This window comes from Gigantopelta aegis, chromosome 14, assembly GCF_016097555.1.
Source record: "Gigantopelta aegis isolate Gae_Host chromosome 14, Gae_host_genome, whole genome shotgun sequence".
In the NCBI taxonomy this organism is placed as follows: Eukaryota; Metazoa; Mollusca; class Gastropoda; order Neomphalida; family Peltospiridae; genus Gigantopelta; species Gigantopelta aegis.
The window spans coordinates 8323902-8345873 of NC_054712.1; the positions used below are offsets into that span (position 1 = coordinate 8323902).

At 36.5% G+C, this 21972-nt stretch overlaps 1 protein-coding gene across 1 annotated transcript in view; it reads left to right on the forward strand.

Annotated features, from left to right (window-relative positions):
* Positions 1-8012: 8012 nt before the first annotated feature.
* Positions 8013-21972, forward strand: part of LOC121388073 (protein CBFA2T1-like) — a 204551-nt gene continuing 190591 nt past the window's right edge. Inside the window, exon 1 of the mRNA XM_041519282.1 lies at positions 8013-8314. The gene's annotated coding sequence lies outside the window, so the exon portion shown is untranslated. The remainder of the gene's footprint in view (positions 8315-21972) is intronic.

Below are 21972 nucleotides of genomic sequence, written 5' to 3' on the forward strand. Positions count from 1 at the left end.
AATTTTTCACAATTCATTCATTAATCCATCCACTCTTTCATCCACCCATCCATTAATCCTTTCATCCACCCGTCCGTCCGTCCGTCCGTCCATCCGTCCGTCCAGCCAGCCAGCCAGCCAGCCAGCCAGCCACCCACCCATCTATTATCCATTTTCCATGCATTATTGCTTGAATTCTTCATTTTAAATCAACTACATGTAATTGTGTTCAAAGACCGTTGCTGTTTTATTGGTATCAACCTGCTAGACTGTAGGGGTGGGGTGTAACCCAGCGGTAAAGCGCTCGCTTAATGCATTGCTGGTCTACGATTGATCCTGGATAGTGAATATAAAAGATCCCTTGCTGCTGATTAATAAAAAAGAGTAGTCCATTGTTTTCTCTATTTATGTTTGTAGCCATTAACCATATGTCTGATACCATATAACCATCATTAAAATTAGTTGAGTGAGTCATTTATTTTCTAGTCTGTACATTCATTTTTCTCAGAACTAAATTGCATACATGACAGATTTTGGTTTGGACTGAATCATATGTATATGCCAATAAAAGTTCTTTTATTACCCCAGCATGCACTCATAACGGGGAAAATAAAAATCATAATTTTTTTCAGAGAAATTATCATGCATTGGTTTAACGTACACTACTATTGGACAATTTGACGCCAACAAACCAATCACCTTGTCGGTACTAAATATGACATCATCACAATTTGGCAAAGCACACACAATAATGCCACATAGTTTAAAGCGTTTGTGTTTACGTCTTTCTGATTTTAATGTCAAACTTGTAATAAAATGGTAGTTTAATGCAATTCATTATGGATTTTTTTTTTACAGAATATATATAACTTTGGATTTTTAAAATTATCTGTGAACCGTGAATAAAATACAAAGTTAAAGCAATACCCAGAACAGTAAAGTAGTTTACGTCATTTCTATATACTTGGACGTGTAGCCGATGTAGGTTATATCGAAAATAAAGGCTTTAAAAAAACCCCAAATAGCTGGGGTAATAAATAGAATAACAAACTCGGTACCAGTTATTATCAAATTTATGTCGCTCATAAAATAATTTTCACTTGTCACTCACTAAAGCTTGTGACAAGTGAAAATTATTTCACTCGGGACATAAATTTATTAATAACTGGTAACTTGTTTATTATCCTCTATGTATTTAGCCTGTAATTAACTGACTAGTGTTGGCATGTGTTCTAGCTCAGTTAGTTGCCTAGAGTGCTTGGGTTATAGGATCAAACCCATTCTCATGTGCCACCCACTTTTTAGATATTTTGCTTTATATTTCCTTTATAAAGTGTAAAAGTGTAAATATAAAAGTGTGCCCCCCGACTTTTTATCTCCTTCCTATGTCACTGTACTGAAGGCCTTTTACTTTCAAAAGTAATGATTTTTCATTATTGTGTTTTAATGTTTTTTTCTGTGTTTGATATTGTAATGATTAAACCATCAGTTCTTAAGGCTGATGGGTGCTAGGCTCGCATCTTGGTACCGGCTCTCAGCTAGAATGAGTTTTAATAGCTTGATGGGGAAATGTAAGACAACTAAACCGACTTCTCTCTGATTAACATCCAACAACTAACCATTAATTCACTGTCCTGATAGCAGATAGCTGAGGTGTGTGCCAAACACAGCAAGGGTGGATGCAGGAAATGTTGAGGGGGGGAGGGGGGTGGTACCAGAAGAAAAAGGACAATAGACCATCTGTGAAAACAGTACCCCAGAAAAGGTTTCAGTATTACCTGTGATACATGCACATGCATATATACACATGAATGCACATGCATGCATGAATGCACATGCACACAAACCTCATCTGAAAATTGCTATATGTACTTGTAAATTTGCAAAAATGAAAATTGTACAAAGAAAACTATTTTAAAAGAATGAATGAATGAATGAATGAATGTTTTATGACACACCATGACGAAAAATACATTGGCTATTGGGTGTCAAACCAATTTAAACAGAGGCACTTGAATATTTTCAGGGGATACTTGGGGGGGGGGGCCCTACCTCCCCCATGGATGTGATTCTGGACAGTGTGCTTGAACCTTTATTGGATATATCATGACAATCCAGTTAATAAAATGAGATAACTACTTTATTATTGATATATTTATTTTTTTATCACCGATAGATCGAAAACAATTGGAACTCTTTTTTTTTTCTTTTTTTTTTTAATCACAGACACTTCTTATCTGCCTTTCAATGAGTCTCTCCGTGGGACAGCTCAGCTCATAAAACGTGCACCATTAGAAAAGTAATCAGAGTTTCTCTTTGGGGGTTTTTCCAAACAGATGCTGGAGAATTGATTTTTTGTTTGAATTACGCTATCTCAATTTTCCTCTGCACGGTAACTGCCTTCTTTTATACGAAGCGTTTGCGACCGACAGGAGTTAATCACTCTTCATGCCGAGTTGAAACATACCCGGCGAGATGGAGGACTCGTGTGTTGAACATCACGCAATTCACCGTGTCCCGCAGTAAAGGGGCCCAGCCGCGGTGAGGTACGTTTCTCACATACGTCGATACCGACGTCGAGATAAACTTGTACATTTCACAACATGTGACAGGACACAAGCAGGATTGAATGGAAATCCATAAGCGGGCGCCAATCGCTGTGAGAAAAACGGCCCGTGTCCCAAGTGTGGAAAAATAGCGCAAAATCTATCGTCGTTTTTGTTCCGCCTCACAATTTGACTGCTGACATCTGCTGCGTCTCATGAGATCAATAATTGCACAGTGCCCCCTGGGAGCGTCTCAGAGAACTCGTAAAAGTTCTGTCATCTGCCGAACAGGACTAAGTGATATTTAAAACGATAACCGTTTCAACACATAAATATATTATGTGATGAAAGAATGCACAGTATGACTACATATTGATTTGTGTTGTGTTATTAATGTGAACATATACATGTGCATAGATGCATGTATATACATGTGTATAATATATATATATATATATATATTGGCTGTATGATGTAGGCCGGTCTTATGCAAATTTTGGTTAACAGTGTATCAGTTGATAGAAATTTCAGGTGCATTAGAGCCTGTGAGATGGGAGCTGGGGAGGGCAATATTTTATAATATCCCTGAATACACTTGAACATCTACGACCTGTTAATTAGTGTATAATCACAATCTTCTCTTGTTATTATTACTCATAATTTATGTCGGGCAGATATACCCCCATTCCAAAATTCATTCCAATGGATAAACATTTGATTTTGTTCAAACTGTTTTATATTACATTGAAAAAAAAAGTGAGTTGGTTGAGTTACAAATATATATATATTTTTTTAAGTTAACCTAAGCTCTTTAATTACTATTATGATTTTTTTTTTTTTTTTTATTTTTTTTTATGCCCGTTGTCCTTTCTGGGGCATAGGCCGTTGACTACAGTTTTCCAGAGTTGTCTGTCCTGGGCTCTTGTTTCAAGTTTCCTCCAGGTGTATCCTGTCTTCCTGGTGTCCCCCTGGAGGTCCCTTCGCCATGTGTTCTTTGGGCGGCCATTATGCTTACCAGTTCAATTATTTAAAAAATATATATATAATTTTTTTAATTATATGTTTGTTTTTTCTAGCTTCAATCGATTCATTGGTAGGAGCTATACATTTTTTAATTTTTTAATTTATAATTCTCTTGCCAGTGGATTTCAAAATTGTCTGGCCAGTTTTAGCCAATAAAATATAAAACAATAAATGAAATTTAATTTTGATTTTCACTGCAATACTGATAAATATGTGTTAAACAAAATTAAGCGCTAGTAGAATTTATTACAGATGAGGGGTAGAATTTGGCTCGGTTGAGTGCTCGCTTGAGGTGCTTGCATTGCAGGATCAAACTACCTCAGTGGATCTATTCAACTGATTGGGGTTTTTCTCGTTCCAACCAGTGCACCACAGCTGGTCAAAGACAGTGGTATGTGCTGTCCTGTCTGGGAAAGTGCATATAAAATATCCCTTGCTGCATTAGGAAAAATGTAGTAGGTTTCCTCCTATGACTACGAGTCAGAATTATCAAATGTTTGACATCCAATACCTGATGATTAATTAATCAATGTCCTCTAGTGGTGTCATTAAACAAAACAAACTTTAACTCTTTTTTTTCTCTCTTTTTTTATTACAGATGATTTGTAAATGTTGTTTGAGTAAACTTTTACCAATAATGCAAGTTTTGTTTGCTTTGTAAAACCAAAGAAAAATAATGTATTTTGTACCATAAAAACAAATGTTAAAAATATCTATTGTCCCTTTATTAATTTTTCAGGTTTTTTTATTACCGGTATATAGCTGAAAATGAATTTTACGTAACAAATTTCAAATTAATGTGTACCTGTATCAAATATATTTTTAAAATATAAAAGTTGTATTTAATTATGCCGAATCTTGTCAGTTAAGTAGGTACACATGTGGACGCAGGCATGTCCACGCAGGCATGTCCATTTTTTAGCCTAAAATAAAATAAAATACATAATTCAATTATAGACAAAAATACAAAAAGTATATGCATCACATTTGGTTTAAACAATATTTATTTCTGTTTATATTAACAGATGGGATTGATCAACAGGCATAAAGACTTTTCCCTACATTTCATGATAATAAAATTGAAATATTAGCTGGTCAACATGGACACTTTAGAAAGTACAAGATATGCATTTAGTGTTGAAAAATGTAAAAAATATTGTATATTTAACCTGTCAAAATATAAATATTTGTATATAGATTAGAACAGAGAAACAAGAAGAATAAAGGAGAAGGTGAATGGTTTTATCAGTCAAAACGTTTGCTTTCAGCAATGACATTGTGAATTACTTTGTAGATGAGACTGTTTCCTTGTAGTGTTAAGTTGAGATCGCCATATATTAACGTGTTGATATTTAAATTTAAATGATTTAACCTGGATAAATAGGACTGGCGCTCTCTATTATATACAGGGCAAAATAACAGGAAATGTTCCGAATCTTCAACTTGATGACTACAAGTACAATGTTGATATTCTCCAACAAAGCTTGTAAATTTGTGCCCATTTAGATCACTTATTCCTAATTGAAGTCTGCAGTGCAGTATTTGTAGCATTTTTTCGCCCTCATAAAAATGTGAAGGGACTGCTAAATCTTTTGCTTTTAATTTTTTCTTTAAAGACCTGATAGATGTGGAATTTTTAATATTCATTGATAAATTGTTTCATAAATTAATGCTAGATGGGAAGAAAGATTCAGAATATAATCATCACATTTACTTCAACACTAACAAGTAGCATTTGATTTTTATATTTATATTTATGCTGCATGTATTACTACTATTTTATACAGCAAACATTCCTTCCTTCTCATGTCATTTGAGTAAAAGTTTTAGTTTTTATTTTCTTGATAAAATTACATTATAATTTGTTATCAGGTTTTAAAAACTAAATTCTAGTACTCTGTGTTAAGAAAAACCCCTCAAGGCTCAGAAACAGTTGAATCAGAGAGAATTTGTTAGATAAATGTTTTTAAAGTTTTCATAACTTCGACAAAGCTTGTGTGTGTTACCTCTGACACGACAATAAAAAAGATATAAATGTTCTGGTATAATCCCGTGTTGATAGTATGCACTGAACAATGTAAAGCCTCTTAGCACAAAAGTGAATGAGCAATTACAGCGTGTCACATTAGTTCTGCGCGGTCGGTTCTCAAAGCATATAGACCGATCTTTTGAAATGATCACTTCACATGGTCCATGGAAGTAAAGACAAACACAAACACATGTCAGAGTATCAGTCTATGAAATGAAATCAATTCTCAATTCATAAATATTTTCCTGACAGATTTTATAATACCCATGGCTCTTTCAGATGAATTCTTTGGTGTTTTTGTCTGCTTAAAAGTCTTCTGTCCCGTCCGTTGTCTTTAGGTGGTTGGTATCAAATCGACAAACTAATGATTGTCCCACTGGCAACTTTCCCATCAGTTTTGGTTCAGAATGTAGCTCAGTGGCAGGGGACAAATTTTAATTGGGGGGTGGGTGGGGGGAGGTGGGGCTAGGGCCCCCACGAGTCCAAATATTGGACTCAAGGACTCGAAGGTCAAACTTGATCCAGACCCGAGTACCCGACACTTACACTAGATGATGATGAGATTAAGAAATTAAAGTAAATTAACATTATGCATCTTAATTCCTGTTGAACATGGATGCCAAATCATGCCATTGTATTGCATTTAGAAGTGTTGTGACAGATGGACGGTCAGTTTAAAAAGAGAAATGAGTGCACGATCATATAATTATTGTGTAACTTATATCGTTGATTATCTACTGCTGAAATTATTGTCCTACATTGTCCATTGTATTATAGTTACTCATTGTATTCCATCTTGTGCAGGTACTCACCCTGCACTCAATGTTCAGGCCAGGGCCCCATTCCACGAAGCGATCTTAGCACTAAGATCCCCTAAGTGCATAAGGTAGCTATGCACTTAAGGTGATCTTAGGGCTAAGATTGCTTTGTGGAACGGGGCCCAGGTAGTGAGTTTAGTAACAAGCCCACCTATTGTTTCTCTTGTTACCTGGTGTACTCTTGAGTCAGAGGTTTTTAAACTTTCAAGCAGGGCAGAGCTGTTTTTATAAGGGGCGGGACTTAGCCCAGTGGTAAAGCACTAATATTATTTATAGTGCATCTGGTGTTAACACTCCATAGTCAAATTGTGAGAACGCAACACAGCCCCACAGATTCAATGCAAATAAGACAATTTTTAACCTAGAGGTTTCCATAGTGTTGTATAGAGAACACTTTTATTGATTTTTCTACTCATTCTGGTTTTTTTTGTTTTTTTTGTTTTTTTGCATAAACAAATTAGAAATTTATAAAGATAGTCCCAAGATCCCCCAACCTCCCACCAAAAATCCCTAAACAAACAAACAGCCAGTGCACCATTACTGGTATATCAAAGGCCGTGGTATGTGCTATCCTGTCTGTGGGATGGTGCATATAAAAGATCCCTTGCTACTAATGGAAAAATGTAGCGGCTTTCTTCTCTAAGACTATATGTCAGAATTACCAAATGTATGACATCCAATATAGCTGATGATTAACTAATCAATGTGCTCTAGTGGTGTTGTTAAAAAACCAAAAAACTTTAACTTTTAACTTTTGGTGTTTTTATTACCCATATGGGCAGAGAGATGTGGGAAAAGAAAAAATATTTTCCCCTATAGAACCCCCCTCCCCCCCCCCCCACCATTTCTGCCCCTAGATACGTTTTGATGTCATAAAGTGGTATAAAGCAACCAGCATCTTTATTCAAATGATGGGGTCATTGTGTGTGTTTTTATGACTTTATAAACTTTGGATCTTGACATCCCTCCAGGTGATCCCTGAATAAGGAATGAAAGAAAGAAATGTTTTATTTAATGACGCACTCAACACATTTTATTTATGGTTATATGGCATCAAACATATAGGTTAAAGACCACATAAATATTTAGAGAAGAAAGTTGCTGTCCCCACTTCATGGGCTACTCTTTTCGATTAGCAGCAAGGGATCTTTTATATGCACCATCCCACAGATGGGATAGTACCTACCATGGCCTTTGTTACACCAGTTGTGGAGCACTGGCTGGAACAAGTAATAGCCCAATGCATGGGTCCACTGACACCCCTGAATGAAGAACCTTAAACCCTGCTGAAGTGTTTTATGTAATGTATATGTCCGACACCATATAACCGTAAATAAAATGTGTTGAGTGCGTCATTAAATAAAACATTTACTTCCTTCTTTCTTGTAATATTTATTAACTTTCCCTGCTATTAGCATTACTAATATTTATATAGTTAAAGTGTCTATGAAGACAATGTATTAATCTGATTTTTTCACCAATAGCAAACATTCCTGATGGATGTGATGCGATCATTTATCATTTACTTCCACTGCGGAAGTTAATAACGAATTAATTGTAGTCTTAACTCTGCTGATAATTTGTACAAGTAATGACCTTCCATCTGGACATCACATGTGGCAGTTAGAAGAATCAAACCCAGAGTGGGATTAGCCCCAGATAAACCAGTCCAAACATCACTCGACATATTAAAAAAACTGGGATATAGTCATTAGCTTTTGTTTTCACACAACAACTAATTTCCTCCCCCAACCCCACCCAATATTTGTATTATTCTTCATTAAACAGATACCACAACCTACCACCCCTGCACTTGAATAATGGACCGCCCCAGCTGAGTGTGGAGAAGTCTGCCACATGTTCCATTGGAAGAGTCTGTGAGGAAGCACCTGGGAACACAGCTGTCTGCTTCACTACAGGTGAGTCCATGTTGTTTTTGTCTGTCTCTAATAGGGGTGGGGGGAGAGGCAGGTAATCTGACTTTTCATGAGGCCCCTCCCTTTGCTTATTTACCATCAGAACAGTGTTCTAAAAACGGGTTGTTCTGAGTAATGAAAAAAAAAAAAAATTAAATTAAAATTGCTGTGAGGACACAGATGGTGTGTTATGCCTTTGATTCGGAAAATGTGGAACAATGGATTGATGGCTAATACGATCCCATTATGATGAACAAGTCCCCAATCTATGCACCTGCTGTTGGCAAAGAAATGATTAAAAACTCTATCGATCATTCGCCATGATGGGCTTGCCAACTGCTGTCACAATGCTCGCAAAATTGGTTTTCCCCAAGCATTGTAAACACAGAGAAATTGTTCAGTGCTATTGCATCCATTGAATTAAAAAGAAAAAAAGAAAAAAAAGGTCAACCGTTTGTAACATCCCTGTGGTGTGACTGTCATCAACTTGTGTTGGTTATTAAATAAGATTTCAGAGGCATGTTGTATTATATTCCAATTCCTGTACAAATACAGAACATTAAAAAAGGCATTTGTTTTTATTATAATATATGTTTTTTTTGTACAATTTTGAAATATGAATACCACATCATACTTTGTTGCAATGTTGATTTACATCCCGTTTTAGTGACTAAGTTGAGATTGGCTACAAAACTAAAATAGATATGAAAAAAAATGGTCTGAATTTACAAGGCCTGTTTTTTCAATTACATGCATAAAATGACATGTATTTACAATGATGAAAGACTTCTCTAATTGTTTTATGGGGCGCACCACAACTCAGTGGTACAGCGCTCACCTGATGCACGATCGATCCCTGTCAGTGGGCTCATTGGGCTATTTCTTGTTCTAGCCAGTGTTCCACAACTGGTGTTACAAAGGCCGTGGTATATACTATCCTGTCTGTGGGACGATGCATATAAAAGATCCTTTGCTGCTAACAGAAAATAGTAGCCCATGAAGTGGTGACAGTGGGTTTCCTCTCTCAATATCTGTGTGGTCTTTAACCATATGTCTGACACCATATAACCGTAAATAAAATGTGTTGAGTATATCGTTAAATAAAACATTTCCTTCCTTCCTTCCTAATTGTTTTATTTTCTGTTCCAACCAGTTCTCCATGACTGTGGTTGTGGTATGTGCTGTCCTGTCCGTGGTAAAGTGCATATAAAAGATCCCTTGCTGCTAATTAAAAAAATGTTGTGGGCTTCCTTTGAATTAAGATCATAGTTGACAATGTTTGATGATTAATTAATTTTAAAATGTGTTCTAGTAGTGTTGCTAAACATTTTTTTTTTAAACTGTTTCTGTGTTTCAATACTTTCTAAAGCAGACCAGTGCAATAGCATATCCACTTCTTGGTGTTAAAATGGAGAATAATCTATTTTTTTAAACTGTTTCTGTGTTTCAATACTTTCTAAAGCAGACCAGTGCAATAGCATATCCACTTCTTGGTGTTAAAATGGAGAATAATCTATTTTTTAAACTGTTGCTGTGTTTCAATACTTTCTAAAGCAGACCAGTGCAATAGCATATCCACTTCTTGGTGTTAAAATGGAGAATAATCTATTTTTTTAAACTGTTGCTGTGTTTCAATACTTTCTAAAGCAGACCAGTGCAATAGCATATCCACTTCTTGGTGTTAAAATGGAGAATAATCTATTTTTTTAAACTGTTGCTGTGTTTCTATACTTTCTAAAGCAGACCAGTGCAATAGCATATCCACTTCTTGGTGTTAAAATGGAGAATAATCTATTTTTTTTAAACTGTTTCTGTGTTTCAATACTTTCTAAAGCAGACCAGTGCAATAGCATATCCACTTCTTGGTGTTAAAATGGAGAATAATCTATTTGTTTAAACTGTTGCTGTGTTTCAATACTTTCTAAAGCAGACCAGTGCAATAGCATATCCACTTCTTGGTGTTAAAATGGAGAATAATCTATTTGTTTAAACTGTTTCTGTGTTTCAATACTTTCTAAAGCAGACCAGTGCAATAGCATATCCACTTCTTGGTGTTAAAATGGAGAATAATCTATTTTTTAAAACTGTTTCTGTGTTTCAATACTTTCTAAAGCAGACCAGTGCAATAGCATATCCACTTCTTGGTGTTAAAATGGAGAATAATCTATTTTTTTAAACTGTTGCTGTGTTTCAATACTTTCTAAAGCAGACCAGTGCAATAGCATATCCACTTCTTGGTGTTAAAATGGAGAATAATCTATTTTTTTAAACTGTTGCTGTGTTTCAATACTTTCTAAAGCAGACCAGTGCAATAGCATATCCACTTCTTGGTGTTAAAATGGAGAATAATCTATTTTTTTAAACTGTTTCTGTGTTTCAATACTTTCTAAAGCAGACCAGTGCAATAGCATATCCACTTCTTGGTGTTAAAATGGAGAATAATCTATTTGTTTAAACTGTTGCTGTGTTTCAATACTTTCTAAAGCAGACCAGTGCAATAGCATATCCACTTCTTGGTGTTAAAATGGAGAATAATCTATTTTTTTAAACTGTTGCTGTGTTTCAATACTTTCTAAAGCAGACCAGTGCAATAGCATATCCACTTCTTGGTGTTAAAATGGAGAATAATCTATACTAGTGGAAAAAAGTAACTGTGTATGGTTATCATGTTGATAAAAACATAATTTCAAGACATGAAACGATAAAATGATCATATAGCATTATTTATTAGGCAATTAAGCAAAACGTCAATTCATTTAAAATGTCACAGCATCCGTCATTTCATCGGTATTGGGGATGAAAGACATGGGGGGTAAAAAAACAGTTCACAAAGTTAATAGCGCGTATGACCACCGTTTGCGTCGATGCAGGCCTGGCACCGTCGCCTCATAGAGCCTACCAAATTGTTGAAGAATGCCTGGGGAATGCCGTTCCAGATCTGTACTAACGTCTGACCAAGCGCTCTCAACGTCAGCGGCTGGTTAGGCAGTGCACGTACACGACGTTGAATCTCATCCCAGACGTGCTCGATTGGTGCAAGATCGGGTGAGACCGCAGGCCACTGCAACACATCGATGTTCTGCTGTGCTAGAAAATCCATTACCACCCGGGCGACGTGAGGTCTAGCATTGTCATGCTGAAGCGTGATGTGACGTTGCTGTCCTTGCACAAATGGGATGACGTGAGCCTGAATAATGTCGTCACGGTAGCGTACAGCATTCAAATTGCCATCGATGACCACAAGAGGTGTTCGTCCAGTTGACGTGATGCCACCCCAAACCATGACACTGCCTCCGCCAAATGCACGTCGCTCCACAACACAGGCGTCACTAAAACGTTCTCCAACACGACGATACACTCTTGAACGGCCGTCACTGCTGTCCAAGTGAAACCTGGACTCGTCCGTAAACAGTATACCCGCCCAGTCACGGCGATTAAAGTGCAAGTGTCTTCTACACCAAGCCAAACGTGCTACACGATGACGTCTTAGCAAAACTGAACGGACAGCCGGGCGTCGCGGACGGATACCATGTTCACGTAATCGATTCCGTACAATTCTGGGATTAATGGCACGCAATCCAGGAATGGTCCGCGCTGTCAGACTTGCCGTTTGGAATCGATTCCTGAGGTGCACGAGTCTGATGTGGTTGTCCTGCTGTCGTGACGTCACGCGTGGACGGCCTGCACGTTGTTGGTCTCTGACATTACCAACATGTTGATAACGTCTCCACAAAGCCTGAATACTGTTTATGTGTACACCAAATTGCGTAGCGACAGCGTGATGGCGCATACCAGCCTGGATCATGCCAATTGCGCGAAGGCGGTCATTTTCGTTTAGCCTGGGCATTGCTCTGCTACAATTTTCAACAGAAATAACCTGCTTTTCTGTACCCCCGGTTGGCATGCAATGACCCGACAGTTGAAAAGTCGACAAAAACTTGAAAAGTAACATGTTGGGAGAAAAAAATGGGAAAAACATGTTCATGTCCCAGAAGCAAAACTGCACGTGCAAATACGGCATTGACCCAGCTGTTGTGTGGCGGTGCGTTCACTGGTAACATGTACAAAACATCAGGCTAAAATATTGAGCGGTTTTATTTTCATCAGATTTTTTAGGTTACACAGTTACTTTTTTCCACTAGTATATTTTTTTAAACTGTTGCTGTGTTTCAATACTTTCTAAAGCAGACCAGTGCAATAGCATATCCACTTCTTGGTGTTAAAATGGAGAATAATCTATACTAGTGGAAAAAAGTAACTGTGTATGGTTATCATGTTGATAAAAACATAATTTCAAGACATGAAACGATAAAATGATCATATAGCATTATTTATTAGGCAATTAAGCAAAACGTCAATTCATTTAAAATGTCACAGCATCCGTCATTTCATCGGTATTGGGGATGAAAGACATGGGGGGTAAAAAAACAGTTCACAAAGTTAATAGCGCGTATGACCACCGTTTGCGTCGATGCAGGCCTGGCACCGTCGCCTCATAGAGCCTACCAAATTGTTGAAGAATGCCTGGGGAATGCCGTTCCAGATCTGTACTAACGTCTGACCAAGCGCTCTCAACGTCAGCGGCTGGTTAGGCAGTGCACGTACACGACGTTGAATCTCATCCCAGACGTGCTCGATTGGTGCAAGATCGGGTGAGACCGCAGGCCACTGCAACACATCGATGTTCTGCTGTGCTAGAAAATCCATTACCACCCGGGCGACGTGAGGTCTAGCATTGTCATGCTGAAGCGTGATGTGACGTTGCTGTCCTTGCACAAATGGGATGACGTGAGCCTGAATAATGTCGTCACGGTAGCGTACAGCATTCAAATTGCCATCGATGACCACAAGAGGTGTTCGTCCAGTTGACGTGATGCCACCCCAAACCATGACACTGCCTCCGCCAAATGCACGTCGCTCCACAACACAGGCGTCACTAAAACGTTCTCCAACACGACGATACACTCTTGAACGGCCGTCACTGCTGTCCAAGTGAAACCTGGACTCGTCCGTAAACAGTATACCCGCCCAGTCACGGCGATTAAAGTGCAAGTGTCTTCTACACCAAGCCAAACGTGCTACACGATGACGTCTTAGCAAAACTGAACGGACAGCCGGGCGTCGCGGACGGATACCATGTTCACGTAATCGATTCCGTACAATTCTGGGATTAATGGCACGCAATCCAGGAATGGTCCGCGCTGTCAGACTTGCCGTTTGGAATCGATTCCTGAGGTGCACGAGTCTGATGTGGTTGTCCTGCTGTCGTGACGTCACGCGTGGACGGCCTGCACGTTGTTGGTCTCTGACATTACCAACATGTTGATAACGTCTCCACAAAGCCTGAATACTGTTTATGTGTACACCAAATTGCGTAGCGACAGCGTGATGGCGCATACCAGCCTGGATCATGCCAATTGCGCGAAGGCGGTCATTTTCGTTTAGCCTGGGCATTGCTCTGCTACAATTTTCAACAGAAATAACCTGCTTTTCTGTACCCCCGGTTGGCATGCAATGACCCGACAGTTGAAAAGTCGACAAAAACTTGAAAAGTAACATGTTGGGAGAAAAAAATGGGAAAAACATGTTCATGTCCCAGAAGCAAAACTGCACGTGCAAATACGGCATTGACCCAGCTGTTGTGTGGCGGTGCGTTCACTGGTAACATGTACAAAACATCAGGCTAAAATATTGAGCGGTTTTATTTTCATCAGATTTTTTAGGTTACACAGTTACTTTTTTCCACTAGTATATTTTTTTAAACTGTTGCTGTGTTTCAATACTTTCTAAAGCAGACCAGTGCAATAGCATATCCACTTCTTGGTGTTAAAATGGAGAATAATCTATTTTTTTAAACTGTTTCTGTGTTTCAATACTTTCTAAAGCAGACCAGTGCAATAGCATATCCACTTCTTGGTGTTAAAATGGAGAATAATCTATTTTTTTAAACTGTTGCTGTGTTTCAATACTTTCTAAAGCAGACCAGTGCAATAGCATATCCACTTCTTGGTGTTAAAATGGAGAATAATCTATTTTTTTAAACTGTTGCTGTGTTTCAATACTTTCTAAAGCAGACCAGTGCAATAGCATATCCACTTCTTGGTGTTAAAATGGAGAATAATCTATTTTTTTAAACTGTTTCTGTGTTTCAATACTTTCTAAAGCAGACCAGTGCAATAGCATATCCACTTCTTGGTGTTAAAATGGAGAATATTCTATTTTTTTAAACTGTTGCTGTGTTTCAATACTTTCTAAAGCAGACCAGTGCAATAGCATATCCACTTCTTGGTGTTAAAATGGAGAATAATCTATTTTTTTAAACTGTTTCTGTGTTTCAATACTTTCTAAAGCAGACCAGTGCAATAGCATATCCACTTCTTGGTGTTAAAATGGAGAATAATCTATTTTTTTAAACTGTTGCTGTGTTTCAATACTTTCTAAAGCAGACCAGTGCAATAGCATATCCACTTCTTGGTGTTAAAATGGAGAATAATCTATTTGTTTAAACTGTTGCTGTGTTTCAATACTTTCTAAAGCAGACCAGTGCAATAGCATATCCACTTCTTGGTGTTAAAATGGAGAATAATCTATTTTTTTAAACTGTTGCTGTGTTTCAATACTTTCTAAAGCAGACCAGTGCAATAGCATATCCACTTCTTGGTGTTAAAATGGAGAATAATCTATTTTTTTAAACTGTTGCTGTGTTTCAATACTTTCTAAAGCAGACCAGTGCAATAGCATATCCACTTCTTGGTGTTAAAATGGAGAATAATCTATTTTTTTAAACTGTTGCTGTGTTTCAATACTTTCTAAAGCAGACCAGTGCAATAGCATATCCACTTCTTGGTGTTAAAATGGAGAATAATCTATTTGTTTAAACTGTTGCTGTGTTTCAATACTTTCTAAAGCAGACCAGTGCAATAGCATATCCACTTCTTGGTGTTAAAATGGAGAATAATCTATTTGTTTAAAATCAGTGTGCTCTAGTGGTGTTGTTAAACAAAACAAACTTTTGGTCTCATGTAACTACGGTTAACGACATTCACTCTTCGCACCCTTGTTTTGCTTTCATACACAATAAATATAGCATACATGTATCTTACCATAATTTCACTTGAAATCCATATTTCGTAGTACAATGTTTTTAATTAGAGAAGAATTTCTTCAAACACAGTCAGGTGTGTTAGTAATTTTTCAAACAAAAACATTTTTAATATCAATTTTGCCATGGAATTTTCCCAGTGTTTTGAAAACAGAAACGTCATACACTCACTGACTCGGTTTAGTGTAAATTAGTATAAAATGACTTCGCTACGCTGTACGATTTTACACAATTTGTGATTGTTATACATCAATATATTCACAAAAAATGATGAACAATTCTTATATGGCTTTTTGCAGTCAAAAGAATGATGTGGGTGATCTATACTAAATGGTTAAATAATATTAAGTAATACAAATATTCTCAAGACTTGAGGAGAAACAGACATCAAACTGTTTCAGATTTGTCCAGAATTCAAAATTTTCACGAGGGGTATATGGCTTTTTATGTACCCTCTGTGTGTTCTTTTACCCCGAGCTGAAGGTGAGGGGGTAAAAGAGCACACAGAGGGTACATAAAAAGCCATAGACCCTGAGAGATGCTTCTACAACGCATTTATCTTGCCGACCTGTTAAACCATATAGCTAAATAATCAAAATAACGCCAGATAATAATTGTTAACAATTTATTAATGGAGCCATACCACGCAGACGCGAACAAAACCACTTGCCAGTGACGAAAAATAGTTCCATCGATAAACAAATTTTTAACTTCAAATGTTCAAATTGTCTGAAACAGATATTAATTAAAAAAACAAAAAACTTTATAATCTAATTATTGCTTTAGCATTAACTGGGGTGGCTGGAAACTGTAAGGGATTTGTCCAATGGCAAACAACCAATGAGATTAAAGAATTTTACACGAAGGCGAGATAAATGTATATAAAACAATAGTCATTAATTGTTTGTTGATATTGCAACTTTTTGATGTTATTTTGTTCACTCTGTTCCCATGTGGAATGTTTAAATGTAATAAATAATGTCTTATCTTATCTTACAATATGATTTTGGCTGATACTTTTTATGCATTCTTAATGGGGGTTTTTCATGCTGGGGTGTCGTTAAAATCTAATTCTTTTTTTAAATTTCTTAATGGGGGTCTGGGCAGGATGTAGCCCAGCGGTAAACCACTCTCCTGTGGTCCACACAGTCTGTGTGGGATCAGTCCCTGTTGGCAGGTCCTTTGGGTTATTTCTCATTCCAGCCAGAGCTTCACGACTGGTATATCAAAGGTTGTGGTATGTGCTGTCCTGTCTGTGGGATGGCACATATAAAAGATCTGATGCTACTAATGGAAAAATGTAGCTGGTTTCCTCTCTAAGACTGTATGTCAGAATTACCAAATGTTTGACATCCAATAGCCGATGATTAATAAATCAATGCACTGTATAGTTGTGTCGTTCTTTTTTTCGTTCTTTTTTTCTTTATGGGGGCCACCGTTTTATATCATTGTGCAACTCTAACCATAGGATCAATCTCAATACCCGTTCATCAACATTTAAATTTTTGGATTTGTATAACCCAGTTTTATCTCTGTAGAAGTGACATCCAATAGCCGATGATTAATAAATGAATGTGCTCTAGTGGTGTCATTAAACAAAACAAACTTTTTTTCTTATTGGACAGGGACCCCTTTTATGATACAATCTTAATGCTAATATCACCTTAAATGCAGTTAAGATGATCTTAGCACTAAGATCGCTTCCTAAAACAGGGCCCAGGTGGTGTATTTATGGAGGTGGCTGTTTTGGCAGGTTTAACTGTATATATTCTATTATGCCTAAAACATTATGTTTGGTATCGGCATTCATAACTGATTATCTTTTTATAGATTTTAGTTTGTAAACTCTTTGTTCAGTGTCAAATCGATTCTCTCTAGGAATGCTTCAGATAACAATCCAATGAAAAATTTATGGCAGCTCATATTTCAAGTTAACATATACCTCAAGATGAAAAGTGTGTAAAATTTAAAAAAAATTCATGTATTGAATATTACAGCAGATAAGAATAATTTATGGTAGACCAAAAAAACAAACAAAAAAAACTCCAAAAATTTTACAAAGAAAATGTAACCTTTGAAATCTCTTGAAACTAATTCTAAATAATGCATTCCATGATATTTGTGTGTATTTTCAAAAAGAACAGATTTTTAAAGGTAAATGTAAATGATACATTGAATAGTACTGAATAATTGATCAGTTTAGAGATTATTTCAATTGTAAGAACCATTAATATTATAATCGATCATTGGAACGCCACATGTAGAATAACAATGTATTTTATTAAAAAATATGATTAAACTGCAACTTGAAAGATTTTTTTTATTTAACAATTTAGAAAGATTTTTTTATCTGCACTTTCCCACAGACAGGATAGCACATACCATGGTCTTTGGTATATTAGTCATGGAGCACTTCAAGAATGGGTCCACTGAAGTGGTCCAATCCTTTAATCTAAGTACCCTAGGCCCCAAGATATCAGTCATTGTATTGATCTATTAAACAGACAGGACAGCACATACCTTTGTGATCCCAGATACAATGGTTGTGATGGGAAAATGGGTCAACTAAGGTGGTTCAATCCTTCACCCCAAGCACTTCAGTTTATAAGGACTGAGCTTTATCCTTTCTTAGCTTGTCTCACCCTGCTGCAAATATTCTACACAAACTTAGTCCAACAAATGTAACAAATCCTATTTTGATGGTCCTTGTTTTTCAGGCATTTTTTATTTATTACTTTTAATGTTACATCTGACACCACCACCACCACCACCACCTCTCCCGACCCAGTAGATTTAGACTTGGTTCAGATTTTGGTTGGAGAATGTAGATTAGTGGTAAACCTCTTTAGAGAATAACTAATGAGCTACAAGGAATTACGGATTATCTGTCCCGAGTGAATTAATGTTGATCTTATGGCGAGGGTTTTACAGCATTAATTTACGAGGGACAGATAATCTGTAGTTCCTCGTAGTGAGTTGGTTATTCTCTTTATTACCCATTGTCAATCTTTAACGATTTTAAAAGTATATTTACGTTCTCGCTGCTGTAACAACTAACAAGCTCTACCAGCCATAACAATATATTCATACGCACCGTTACCGGTGCACACCCAACAGTATCCACCAAAGAATAGTTCCAAAAAAAACCCAGTCAAAATAATAAAATAAAAACATTTTTAAACATTTGTACATATATTTTGATTTTTAATTCCGTAAATGTTTGTATCGTAAAAAATATTTGAAGTTCGTAGTAATAGTTTGAATGAACAAAAAGTAGTCCCGGCAGTATGTAATTGCCAATCAAATCTTGTCTTTTTAAAGCCAGCCAATCAGTGACTGTAGAAGCAATCTGCACACTGCAGAGATCGAAAAAATATTACTCCGTATATTTGAGCCCATATGAGTAATAACAAATAAGGTTTAATGGATCAGAGGATCAGCTTCACAAATATTTTTCCCATACCAACAATAATGAATTGGTACATCAAAAGCTGTGATATGTGTTGTCCTGTTTACAGCAGGTTTCCTCTCTCTGATTCTCCAGATCAGGTGTTTGACACCCAAGAGTTGTGCTGGGAATTGGTTGGAATTTCATCATCGATCATTGGTTGTGTTTGGTTTGCACTAACCAATCTACTTTCGATTGTACAATTGGTTAGAATTATATGAACATAAGAAGGATTTTTAATTGTAAGCACCGTGCACCTGTTGTCGTGTTCACTTGGATAGACCCTACAAATAGCAACTTTTACCTTTAATAACTATTTAATATCTGTTTTTTCCCTTTATATACACATGAAAACAAACACCCAACTCCAAACAATTTACATCAATTCCATCATCTAAACTGGAAGACAGGTGGGTATCATTTTCCCACACAATTGATTATGGATTTTAAAAACTGACCATCACAGTGATAGAGCCAAACAAATCAATCGATCATTGGAACATCACTAACAAATAGCCTAATTTAAAAATGTGACAAATTGTTGTTGAAAAAAACAACATTTCCTTTCCCATCTGACTCGGGGGAACAATTTCACAAAACACTGTAACCCTAATTTGGTACACAGTGATGCCAGCCATTACGAATTTGGCGAAATCATTATGAATTTAAAGCAAAGATTACGCTATTACAATTGTCCTGTTTGAAATTCCGATTTTTAGAAAGAAAATTGTAATTTTGCTTATTTGGTGTTGGATCGTATTTTGGAAGGTACAAATGTTGTTAACACTGGAGAAATGGAACTTTTTTTCTCTTCACCGTCAACAGTCATAGATTAGTTTCCTGCCTTGTTCCTTAAAGTTATGGATTCCGAATAGTGAGCATAGCAAGCATGGCGATATAGAATAAACCAGTCTAGCAATTGGTCTTCCGAACAGACCCGATGTTTGCCGATTGGGTACAGCCTTAAACTTGACTTGACCAAAATGTCGAAAAACGCGCTCCTGAGCTATCACTGATAACATTCCTATTTTGGAGGGGTGGGGGGGATTCCTATGTTTGAAGGCCTGGATTCCTATGACACACCCAACTACGGTTGGCATCTCTGGCTACATAAATGTAAATCTACAACTGTATACATATCGAAGGGACGGACCCTAATTTTTAAACACTACAGCATATTTTTCACTATTAGAGCCTTTTATGATTACTGAAATCAAACATTACTTATATATTTTATTCTTTATAGTATCCATTTCCATAGAACCGAAGTGTTTTTGTCATCCTGGTGTTTGTAGTACCAAAAATTGCATTTTTTATATTTTTAAAAACGCACGTGCGTCTGAGAAGTAGCAGTTTATTGATTCGAGTTATAGTCTATTTTTAAGGATATTTGCTGTTTTAACGTCACAAACTCTTCTTTCACTCAGTTATAGCTTTATCAAAAAGGTTTGTAAATTAACCAAACTTAGTCTCCATGTTTTACAGGTTAAAACTAGGGTGTGCGCCTTTAAAAACAATAAATCGTCCTTACAATGATTGATATCTTCTGTAATGATGTAATTTTCTGCATGAAATAGATGTTGAACACATGCAAAGCATACGACAGATAATACTGCTGGTCGCAAATGTAAACTTACAATATTTTCTGAAATTGGCTCCAGGTTATTACTGGTATTTTTTTTCCTCCATTTAATAGATGGAACAGCCATCATAATGTCAATGATTCAGTTTAATGATTCAGTTGATATACATCAACAAAAATTATCTTATTTTTATTGCCATTTATGTGAGATGTTTGCATTAAGGCAGGTGTATCGGTGGTAATAATGATACACAGAGGCGGACAACTACGGGACCAAGTAAAAAGTCCAGTTTTAAGGGATATTTGGTTTAGAGAGGTTATGTTCTGCAATGATATTGAAAAAGGGACCAGGAAAAGTATCCAGTTTTTAGAGAATTCTGGTTTACAAAGTTAAAGTTTGTTGTATTTAACGACACCACTAGAGCACATTGATTATTAATAATCAGCTATTGGATGTCAAACATTTGGTACTTCTCACATGTAGTTATCATAGGAAACTTGATACATTTTTCCTAATGCAGCAAGGGATTTTTTATATGCACCATCCCACAGACAAAAATACACATACCACAGCCTTTGATCAGTTGTGGTGCATTGGTTGGAACTAAAAAAAACCCCAGTCAGTTGAATAGATCCACCGAGGTGGTTCGATCCAGCAGTGGAAGCACCTCAAGCGAGCACTCAACTGACTGAGCTAAATCCTGCTACCTGGTTTACAGAGGGTCTGGTTTTGAGAGGTTTCACTGTATTTATTGCTAAAATGCCATATTTTGGCAAATAAAGAAGGAAAGCCAAATATTCATGTACTGACACCTCAGCAAGTTTAACTCCATGCCATCACATAGGCTTCTCCTTTCAAATAACTGTAAATGAAAAAATTTTAGTGATCATAAAATGCTAGCAAATTTATTGAGGCCATACAAGATATTTCATAATGCTAAATTTTTAAGAGATGTACAATAGACTATTCTGAAAAAGTTTTGTGCAATTGTTTTTATTTTTATTTTTTATTATTTTATGGATTGATATGATGAGTCTGCTAAAGTTTTATGTCGCTAATATGTTTCTTATTCGGATTTCTCTAAGTTTTAAGATCGTTAATATTTTATGACTTACTGTAGTAGTAAGGGATTTTTTATATGCATGTCAAAAGGATTAACAACAATGTTTTATGGCAGAGGCAGTTTAGGATGGATGAAAAGGAAATGTAAATCCGATGTTTTAACAACTGAAATACTCAGGCCAACCAAAGCAATTTTGTTCGTTCGTTCATTCATTCATTCATTCATTCATTCATTCATTCATTCATTCATTCATTCATTCATTCATTCATTCATTCATCCATTCATTCCATCATTCATTTATTTATTTATTGAAGGCAATTTGTTTTCATTTTGTTCGTTCATTCATTCGTTTGTTTGTTTGTTGATTCATCTATCCATCCATCTATCCATCCATCCATCTGTCCATCCATTCCATCATTCATTTATTTATTCAAGGCAATTTTTATTCATTTTGTTCTTTCGTTC